The following is a 13,404-nucleotide window of genomic DNA, read 5'->3' on the forward strand; positions in this document are numbered from 1 at the left end:
TACACCGATATCTGTATAAACATGTAAATATCTACACTGCCATCTGTATAAACATGGAAATATCTACAGCGCCATCTGTATAAACATGGAAATATCTACACCACCATCTGTACACACATGGAAATATCTACAAAGCCATCTGTATAAACATGGAAATATCTACACCGCTATCTCTATAAACATGGAAATATCTACACCGCTATCTGTAGAAACATGGAAATATCTACATCACTATCTGTATAAACAGGGATATATCTCCACCGCTATCTGTATAAACATGGAAATATCTACACCGCTATCTATATAAACATGGAAATATCTACACCGCTATCTGTATAAACATGGAAATATCTACAACGCTATCTGTGTAAACATAGAAATATCGTCACAGCTATCTGTGTAAACTTGGAAATATCTACACTGCCATCTGTATAAAGATGGACATATCTACACCGCGAGCTGTATAAACATGGAAATATCTACACCGCTATGTGTATTAACGTGGAAATATCGCCATTGCTATCTGTATAAACATAGACATATCTCCACCGCAATCTGTATACACATGAAAATATCTACACCGCTCTCTCTATAAACATGGAAATATCTACACTGCCATCTGTACAAACATGGAAATATCTACACAGTCATCTGTAGAAACATGGAAATATCTACACCGCTATCTCTATAAACATGGAAATAACTACACCGCTATCTCTATAAACATGGAAATATCTACACCGCTATCTCCATCAACATGGAAATATACACACCGCCATCTCTTTAAACATGGAGGTATCTACAACGCCATCTACATAAACAAGAAAATATCTACACTGCCATCAATATAAACATGGAAATATCTACAACGCCATCTCTATAAACATAGAAATATCTACACTGCCACTTGTAGAAAGATGGAAATATCTACACCGCCATCTGTATAAACGTGGAAATATCTACAACGCTATCTGTAAAAACATGGAAATATCTACACCGCTATCTGTATAAATATGAAATATCTAAACTGCTATCTCTATAAATGTGGAAATACCTATACTGCTTTCTGTATAAACATGGAAATATCCTCACTGCTATCTCTATGAACATGGATATATCTACACCGCTATCTCTATAAACATGGAAATATCTACACCTCCATCTCTATAACCATGGAAATATCTACACCGCCATCTGTGTAAACATGGAAATATCTACACCGCTATCTGTATAAACATGGAAATATCTACACCGCGATCTGTATAAACATGGAAATATATACACCGCGATCTGTATAAACATGGAAATATCTAGACCGCTATCTGTGTAAACATGGAAATATCTACACAGCTATCTCTTTAAACATGGAAATATCTACACCGCCATCTGTTTAAACACGGAAATACCTACAAAATCGTCTCTATAAACATGGAAATATCTACACAGCCATCTGTATAAACATGGAAATATCTACACAGCCATCTGTATATACATGGAAATATCTACATCGCTATCTGTATAAACATGGAAATATCTACACCGCTATTTGTATAAACAAGGAAATATCTTCCCCGTCATCGGTTTAAATATGGAAATATATACACAGACATCTGTTAATACATGGAAATATCTTCACCGCTATCTGTATGAACATGCTAATAACTACACCGCTATGTGTATAAATGTGGAAATATTTGCAACGCTATCCCTATAAACATGGTAATATCAACACCGCGATCTGTATAAAGATGAAAATATCTACACCATGATCTGTATAAACATGGAAATATCTACACCGCGATCTGTATAAACATGGAAATATCTACACCGTGATCTGTATAAACATGGAAAAACCTACACCGCCATCTCTATAAACATGGAAATATCTACGCCCCTATCAGTATAAACATGGAAATATCCACACAGCTATCTCTATAAACATGGAAAAATCAACACCGCTATCTCTATGAACATGGAAATATCTACACCGCCATCTCTATAAACATGGAAATATCTACACCGTGATCAGTATAAACATGAAATATCTACACCGCTATCTGTATAAACATGGAAATATCTCCACTGCTGTCTCTATAAACATTGAAATATCTACATCGCCATCTGTATAAACATGGAAATACTTACAAAGTTATCTGTATAAACATGGAAATATCTACACAGCCATGTATATATACATGGAAATATCTACACCGCTATCTATATAAACATGGAAATAACTACACCGCTATCTGTATAAACATGGAAATATCTACATCGCCATCTACATATCCATAGAAATATCTGTGCCACCATCTGTATAAATATGGAAATAACTACACGGTCATCTCTGTATAGATGGAAATATCAACACCGCCATCTGTACAAACATGGAATTAACGGCACCGCTATCTGTATAAACATGGAATTATCTACACCACGGTCTGTAAAAACATGGAAATATCTACACCGCTATCTGTATAAACAAGGAAGTATCTACACCGCTATTTGTATAAACAAGCAAATATCTACACCGTGATCTGTATAAACATGGAAATATCTACACCGGTATCTCTATAAACATGGAAATATCTACACCGTGATCTGTATAAACATGGAAATATTTACACCGCTATCTGTATAAACATTGAAATTTCTACACCGTTATCTGAATAAATATGGAAATATCTACACCGCTATCTCTATAAACATGGAAATATCTACACCACCATCTGTAAAAACATGGAAATACATACACCGCCATCTGTATAAACATGGAAATACCTATACAGTCATCTGTGTAAACATGGAAATATATACACAACCATCTGTATAAACATGGAAATATCTACAATGCCATCTGTATACACATGGAAATACCTACACGGCAATCTGTGTATAGATGGAAACATCAACACCGCGATCTGTACAAACATGGAAATATCTACACTGCTATCTCTATAAACATGGAAATATCTACACTGCGGTCTGTATAAACATGGAAATATCTACACCAGTATCTGTATAAACATGGAAATATCTACACCAAGATCTGTATAAAATGTAAATATATACACCGCTATCTGTATAAACATGGAAATATCTGCACCGCTATCTCTATAAACATGGAAATATCTGCAAAGATATCTGTATAAACATGGAAATACCTTCACGGTCATGTGTAGGAACATTTAAATATCTACACTGCCATCTGTATAAACATAGAAATATCTACACAGCACTCTGTATAAATATGTAAATATCAGCATAGGCACCTGTATAAACAGGGAAATATCTGCACCGCTATCTGTATAAACAAGGAAATACCTACACCGCTCTTTCAATAAATATGGAAATATGTACACCGCAATGTGTATTAACATGGAAATATCTCCACCGTTATCTCTATAAACATGGAAATATCTACAGCGCCATCTCTATAAACATTGAAAGATCTAAACTGCCATCTGTAAAAATATGGAAATATCTCCACAGTCATCTGAATAAACATGGAAATATCTACACCACCATCTGTATAAACATGGAAATACCTACAATACCATCTGTATACACATGGAAATACCTACACAGACATCTGTATAAATATGGAAATATCTACACCGCCATCTGTATAAACATGGAAATATCTACACTGCGATCCGTAGAAAGATGGAAATACCTACACCGCCATCTCTATAAACATGAAAATATCTACACTGCCATCTCCATAAAGATGGAAGTATCTACTCTGCCATGTGTGTAAACACCGAAATATCTACACTGCTATCTGTATAAACATGGAAATATCTACACCGCCATCTGCATGTCCATGGAAATATCTACGCCGCCATCTGCAAAAACATGGAAATATCTACACTGCCATCTCCATAAACATGGAACTAACTTCTTCGCCATCTGTATAAACATGGAAACATCTACACCGCCATCTGTGTGAATAAGATAATATCTACAATGCCATCTGTATAAGTATATAAATATCTGCACCGCGAGCTGTATAAACATGGAAATATCTACATCGCTATCTGTATAAACATGGAAATACCAACACTGCTATCGTTATAATCATGGAAATATCTACAACGCCGTCTATATAAACATGGAAATGTCTACACTGCTATGTCTATAAACATGGAAATACCTACACCGCTATGTCTATAAACATGGAAATACCTTCACCGCTATCTCTATAAACATGGAAATATCTACACCGCTATCTGTATAAACATGGAAATATCTACAACGCGATCTGTATAAACATGGAAATATCTAAACCGCGATCTGTATAAACATGGAAGTATCTACACCGCGATCTGCATAAACGTGGAAATATATTCAAAATGATCTGTATAAACATGGAAATATCTACACCACTATCTGTATAAACATGGTAATATCTACACCACCATCTATATAAACATGGAAATATCTAAACCGCCCTCTGTATAAACATGGAAATATCTACAATGCCATCTGTACAAAGATGGAAATATCTCCACCGCAATCTGTGTAAACATGGAAATATCTACACCGATATCTGTAAAAACATGGAAATATCTACACCGCTATCTGTATACACATGGAAATATCTACACCGCGATCTGTATAAACATGGAAATACCTACACCGCGATCTGTATGAACATGGAAATACCTACACCGCTATCTCCATAAACATGGAAATATCTACACCGCCATCTGTATAAACATGGAAATACCTACAAAGTCATCTGTATAAACATGGAAATATCTACACAGCCATCTGTATAAACATGGAAATATCTACACAGCCATCTGTATATACATGGAAATATCTACACCGCAATCTTTATAAACATGGAAATAACTACACCGCTATTTGTATAAACATGGAAATATCTACACCGTGACCTGTATAAACATGGAAATATCTACACCGCCATCTCTATAAACATGTAAATATCCACCCCCCTATCTGTATAAACATGGAAATATCCACACCGCTATCTCTATAAACATGGAAAAATCAACAACCCTATCTCTATGAAAATGGAACTATCTACACAGCCATCTCTATAAACATGGAAATATCTACACCGAAATCTGTATAAACAAGTAAATATCTACACCGCTATCTGTATAAATATGAAATATCTAAACCGCTATCTGTATAAAAATGGAAATATCTGCACTGCTATCTGTATATCCATGGAAATATCCTCACTGCTATCTCTACGAACATGGATATATCTACACCGCTATCTCTATAAAAATGGAAATATCTTCACCGCCATCTCTATAAACATGGAAATATCTACACCGCCATCTGTATAAACATGGAAATATCTACAGCGCTATCTGTATACACATGGAAATATCTACACCGCTATCTGTATAAAGTTGGAAATATCTACACCGCGATCTATATAAACATGGAAATACCTACACCGCGATCTGTATAAACATGGAAATATCTTCACCGCGATCTGTATAAACATGGAATTATCTACACCGCGATCTGTATAAACATGGAAATATCTACACCGCTGTCTGTATAAACATGGAAATATCTACACAGCTATCTCTATAAACATGGAAATATCTACACCGCCATCTGTATAAACATGGAAATACCTACAAAGTCATCTGTATAAACATGGAAATATCTACACAGCCATCTGTATAAACATGGAAATATCTACACAGCCATCTGTATATACATGGAAATATATACACAGACATCAGTTTATACATGGAAATATCTACACCGCTATCTGTATAAACATGATAATAACTACACCGCTATCTGTATAAATGTGGAAATATTTGCCCCGCTATCCCTATAAACATGGTAATATCAACACCGCGATCTGTATAAACATGGAAATATCTACAAGATTGTCTGTATAAACATGGAAATATCTACACAGTGATCTGTATAAACACGGAAATACCTAAATCGCCATCTCTATAGACTTGGAAATATCTACACCCCTATGTGTATAAACATGGAAGTATCCACAGCGCTATCTCTATAAACATGGAAAAATCAACACCGCTATCTCTATGAACATGGAAATATCTACACGGTCATCTCTATAAACATGGAAATATCTTCACCGTGATCAGTATAAACATGGAAATATCTACACCGCTATCTGCATAAATATGGAAATATCTCCAAGGCTATCTCTATAAACATCGAAATATCTACACCGCCATCTGTATAAACATGGAAATACATACAAAGTGATCTGTATAAACATGGAAATATCTACATCGCCATCTGTATAAACACGGAAATATCTACACAGCCATGTGTATATACATGGAAATATCTACACCGATATCTATATAAACATGGAAATAACTACACAGCTATCTGCATAAACATGGAAATATCTACACTGCCATCTACATATCCATGGAAATATCTGTGTCGCCATCTGTATAAACATGGAAATATCTACACGGTCATCTGTGTATAGATGGAAATAACAACACCGCAATCTGTACAAACTTGGAAATATCTGCACCGCTATCTGTATAAACATGGAAATATCTACACTGCGGTCTGTATAAACATGGAAATATCTACACTGCTATCTGTATAAACATGGAAATTTCTACACCGTTATCTGTATAAATATGGAAATATCTACACCGCAATCTCTATAAACATGGAAATATCTACACCGCCATCTGTATAAACATGGAAATATCTACACCGCAATCTCTATAAACATGGAAATATCTACAACGCCATCTGTATAAACATGGAAATACCTATACAGTCATCTGTGTAAACATGGAAATATCTACACCACCATCTGTATAAACATGGAAATATCTACAATGCCATCTGTATACACATGGAAATACCTACACGGCAATCTGTGTATAGAAGGAAACATCAACACCGCCATCTGTACAAAGATGGAAATATCTACACTGCTATCCCTATAAACATGGAAATATCTACACTGCGGTCTGTATAAACATGAAAATATCTACACCGATTTCTGTATAAACATGGAAATATCTACACAACGATCTGTATAAAACATGGAAATATTTACACCGCTATCTGTATAAACATGGAAATATCTACAACGCTATCTCTATAAACAAGGAAATACCTGCAAAGCCATCTGTATAAACATGGATATAACTACACACTCATGTGTATGAACATGGAAATGTCTACACTACCATCTGTATAAACATGGAAATATCTATACAGCCCTCTGTATAAATATGGAAATATCTGCATAGGCATCTGTATAAACATGGAAATATCCGCACCGCTATCTGTATAAACATGGAAATACCTACACTGCTGTCTCTATAAACATGGAAATATGTACACCGCTATGTGTATAAACATGGTAATATCTCCAATGCTGTCTCTATAAACATGGAAATATCTCCAACTTTATCTGTATAAACATGGAAATATCCACAGCGCCATCTCTATAAACATTGAAATATCTACACTGACATCTGTAAAAACATGGAAATATCTACACAGTCATCCGAATAAACATGGAAATATCTACACCACCATCTGTATAAACATGGAAATAGCTACAATACCATCTGTATACACATGGAAATATCTACACAGACATCTGTATAAATATGGAAATATCAACACCGCCATCTGTATAAATATGGAAATATCTACACCGCGATCAGGATAAACCTGGAAATATCTACACCGCGATCTGTATAAACATGGAAATATCTACACCGCGATCTGTATACACATGGAAATATCTACACCGCCATCTCTATAAACATGGAAATATCTACACCGATATCTGTATAAACATGGAAATATCCACACCGCTATCTCTATAAACATGGAAAAATCAACACTGCTATCTCTATGAACATGCAAATATCTACACCGCCATCTCTATAAACATGGAAATATCTACACCGCGATCAGAATAAACATGGAAATATCTACACCGCTATCTGTATCAACATGGAAATATCTCCACTGCTATCTCTTTAAACATCGAAATATCTACACCGCCATCTGTATAAATATGGAAATACTTACAAAGTTATCTGTATAAACATGGAAATACCTACACCGCCATCTGTATAAACATGGAAATATCTACACAGCCATGTGTATATACATGGAAATATCTACACCACTATCTATATAAACATGGAAATAACTACACTGCTTTCTGTAAAAACATGGAAATATTTACACCGCCATCTACATATCCATAGAGATATCTGCACCGCCATCTGTGTAAACATGGAAATATCTACACGGTCATCTGTGTATAGATGGAAATATCAACAACGCCATCTGTACAAACATGGAAATATCTGCAACGCTATCTGTATAAACATGGAAATATTTACACCGCGGTCTGTATAAACATGGAAATATCTACATCGCTATCTGTATAAACATGGAAATATCTACACGGCTATCTCTATGAACATGGAAATATCTACACCGTGATCTGTATAAACTTGGAAATATTTACACGGCTATCTGTGTAAACATGGAAGTATCTACACTGTTATCTGTATAAACATGGAAATATGCACACCGCTATCTCTATAAACATGGAAATATCCACACCGCCATCTGTATAAACCTGGAAATATCTACACCGCTATCTCTATAAACATGGAAATATCTACAATGCCATCGGTAAAAACATGGAAATACCTATACATTCATCTGTATAAACATGGAAATATCTACACCACCATCTGTATAAACATGGAAATATCTACAATGTCATCTGTATACACATGGAAACACCTACACGGCAATCTGTGTAGAGATGGAAACATCAACACCGCCATCTGTAGAAACATGGAAATATCTACACCGCTATCTCTATAAACATGGAAATATCTACACTGCGGTCTGTAGAAACATGGAAATAGCTACACCGGTATCTGTATAAACATGGAAACATCTGCACCGCTATCTCTATAAACATGGAGATATCTACAAAGCCATCTGTATAAACATGGAAATACCTACACCGCCATCTGTATAAACATGGAAATAGCTACAAAGTCATCTGTATAAACATAGGAATATCTACACAGCCCTCTGTATAAATATGGAAATATCTGCATAGGCATCTGTATAACCATGGAAATATCTGCAACTCTATCTGTATAAACATGGAAATACCTACACCGCTGTCTCTATAAACATGGAAATATGTACACCACTATGTGTATAAACATGGAAATATCTCCACTGCTGTCTGTATAAACATGGAAATATCTACACAGCTATCTCTATAAACATGGAAATACCTACACCGCCATCTGTATAAACATGGAAATAGCTACAAAGTCATCTGTATAAACATTGAAATATCTACACAGCCATCTGTATAAACATGGAAATATCTACACCGCAATTTGTATAAACAAGGAAATATCTACACCGCCATCTGTTTAAACATGGAAACATATACACAGACATCTGTTTATACATAGAAATATCTACACCGCTATCTGTATAAACATGATAATAACTACACCGCTATCTGTATAAATGTGGAAATATTTGCACCGCTATCCCTATAAACATGGTAATATCATCACCGCGATCTGTATAAACATGGAAATATCTACACCATGATCTGTATAAACATGGAAATACCTACACCGCGATCTGTATAAACATGGATATATCTACACCGCGATCAGTATAAACATGGAAATATCTACACCGCTATCTGTATAAACATGGAAATATCTACACCGCTATCTCTATAAACATGAAAATACTTACACCACCATCTCTATAAACATGGAAATATTTACACCGCTATCTCTATAAACATAGAAATAACTACACGGCCATCTCTATAAACATGGAAATATCTACACCGCCATCTGCATAAACATGGAAATATATACACAGACATCTGTTTAAACTTGGAAATATCTACACTGACATCTGTAGAAAGATGAAAATATCTACAAAGCGATCTGTATAAACATGGGAATTTCTACACCGCTAACTGTATAAACATGGAAATATCTACACTGCTATCTGTATAAATATGGAAATAACTACACCGCTATCGGTTTAAACATGGAAATTTTTACACCGCTATCTGTATAAACATGGAAATATCTACACCGCTATCTGTATAAACATGGTAATATCTACACCACCATCTATATAAACATGGAAATACGTACACCGCCATCTGTATAAATATGGAAATATCTACAATGCCATCTGTAGAAAGGTGGAAATACCTACACCGCAATCTGTGTAAACATGGAAAAATCTAAACCGATATCTGTAAAAACATGGAAATATCTACACCACCATGTGTATAAACATGGAAATATCTACACCGCGATCTGGATAAACTTGGAAATATCTACACCGTGATCTCTATAAACATGGAAATATCTACACCGCTATCTGTAAAAACATGGAAATATCTACACAACTGTCTCTATAAACATGGAAATATCTACACCGCCATCTGTATAAAAACGGAAATTACTACAAAGTCATCTGTATAAACATGGAAATAACTACACCGCTATTTGTATTAACAAGCAAATATCTACACCGTGATCTGTATAAACATGGAAATATCTACACCGCCATCTCTATAAACATGGAAATATCTTCACCCCTATCTATATAAACATGGAAATATCCACACCGCTATCTCTATAAACATGGAAAAACCAACACCGCTATCTCTATGAACATGGAAATATCTACACCGCCATCTCTATAAACATGGAAATATCTACACCACGATCAGTATAAACATGGAAATATCTACACTGCTATCTGTATAAACATGGAAATATCTCCACTGCTATCTGTATAAACATCAAAATATCTACACCGCCATCTGTATAAATATGGAGATACTTACAAAGTTATCTGTATAAACATGGAAATATCTACAACGCCATCTGTATAAACATGGAAATATCTGCACAGCCATGTGTATATACATGGAATTATCTACACCGCTATCTATATAAAGATGGAAATAACTACACCGTTATCTGTATAAACATGGAAATATCTACACCGCCATCTACATATCCATGGAAATATCTGCACCGCCATCTGTATAAAAATGGAAATATCTACATGGTCATCTGAGTATAGATGGAAATATCAACACCGCCATCTGTACAAACAAGGAAATTTCTGCACCGCTATCTGTATAAACATGGAAATATCTTCACCGCGGTCAGTATAGACATGGAAATATCTACACCGCTATCTGTATAAACATGGAAATATCTACACCGCTATCTCGATAAACATGGAAATATCTACACCGTGATCTGTATAAACATGGAAATATTTACACCACTATCTGTATAAACATGGAAATTTCTACACCGTTATCTGTATAAATATGGAAATGTCTACACCGCTATCTCTATAAACATGGAAATACCTACACGGCCATCTGTATAAACATGGAAACACCTATACAGTCATCTGTGTAAACATGGAAATATCTACACCACCATCTGTATTAACATGGAAATATCTACAATGCCATCTGTATACACATGGAAATACCTACACGGCAATCTGTGTATAGATGGAAACATCAACACCGCCATATGTACAAACATGAAAAAATCTACAATGCTATCTCTATAAACATGGAATTATCTACACTGCGGTCTGTATAAACATGGAAATATCGACACCACTATCTGTATAAACATGGAAATATCTACACCACGGTCAGTATAAACATGGAAATATATACAGCGCTATCTGTATAAACATGGAAATATCTGCACCGCTATCTCTATAAACATGGAAATATTTACAAAGCCATCTGTATAAACATGGAAATACCTACACAGTCATGTGTAGGAACATTTAAATATCTACACTGCAATCTGTATAAACATAGAAATATCTACACAGCCCTCTGTATAAACATGGAAATATCTGCATAGGCATCTGTATAAACATGGAAATATCTGCACCGCTATCTGTATAAACATGGAAATACCTAGACCGCTGTCTCTATAAACATGGAAATATGTACAACGCTATGTGTATAAACATGGAAATATCTCCACTGCTGTCTGTATAAACATGGAAATATCTCCACGGTTATCTGTATAAACATGGAAATATCTACAGCGCCATCTCTATAAACATTGAAATATCTACACTGCCATCTGTAAAAACATGGAAATATCTATACAGTCATCTGAATAAACATGGAAATATCTACACCACCATCTGTATAAACATGGAAATATCTACAATGCAATCTGTATACACATGGAAATAACTACAGGGTGTTCTGTGTATAGATGGAAACATCAACACCGCCATCTGTACAAACATGGAAATATATACACTGCTATCTCTATAAACATGGAAATATCTACACTGCGGTCTGTATAAACATTTTAATATCTACACCGCTATCTCTATAAATATGGAAATATCTACACCGCCATCTCTGTAAACATGAAAATATCTACACTGCCATCTCCACAAAGATGGAAGTATCAACTCCGCCATGTGTATAAACAGGGAAATACCTACACCACCATCTGTGTAAACATGGAAATACCTACACCGCTATCTGTATAAACATGGAAATATCTACACCGCCATCTGCATTTCCATGGAAATATCTACGCCACCATCTGTATAAACATGGAAATATCTACACGGCCATCTGTGAATAGGTGGAAATATCAACACCGCCATCTGTACAAACATGGAAATATCAACACCGCTATCTCTATAAACATGGAAATATCTGCACTGCCATCTGTAAAAACATGGAAATAACTGTACAGCCATCTGTATAAACATGGAAATATCTACATCGCCATCTCTATAAACATGAAAATATCTACACTGCCATCTCCATAAACATGGAACTAACTACTCCGCCATCTGTATAAACATGGAAACATCTACACCGCCATCTGTGTGAATAAGGAAATATCTACAATGCCATCTGTATAAAGATATAAATATCTACACCGCGAGCTGTATAATCATGGAAATATCTACATCGCTACCTGTATAAACGTGGAAATACCAACACCGCTATCGGTATAAACATGGAAATATCTACAACGCCATCTATAGTAACATGGAAATATCTACACCACTATGTCTATAATCATCGAAATACCTACATCGCTATCTGTATAAACATGGAAATATCTACACCGCTATCTGTATAAACATGGAAATATCTACACCGCTATTTGTATAAACATGGAAATATCTCCACTCCCATCTGTATAAAGATGGAAATATCTACACCGCGAGCTGTATAAACATGGAAATAACTACACTGCTATCTGTATAAACATGGAAGTAGCAACACCGCTATCTGTATAAACATGGAAATAT

Source organism: Pan troglodytes, chromosome 13 (genome assembly GCF_028858775.2).
Source record: "Pan troglodytes isolate AG18354 chromosome 13, NHGRI_mPanTro3-v2.0_pri, whole genome shotgun sequence".
Lineage (NCBI taxonomy): Eukaryota > Metazoa > Chordata > Mammalia > Primates > Hominidae > Pan > Pan troglodytes.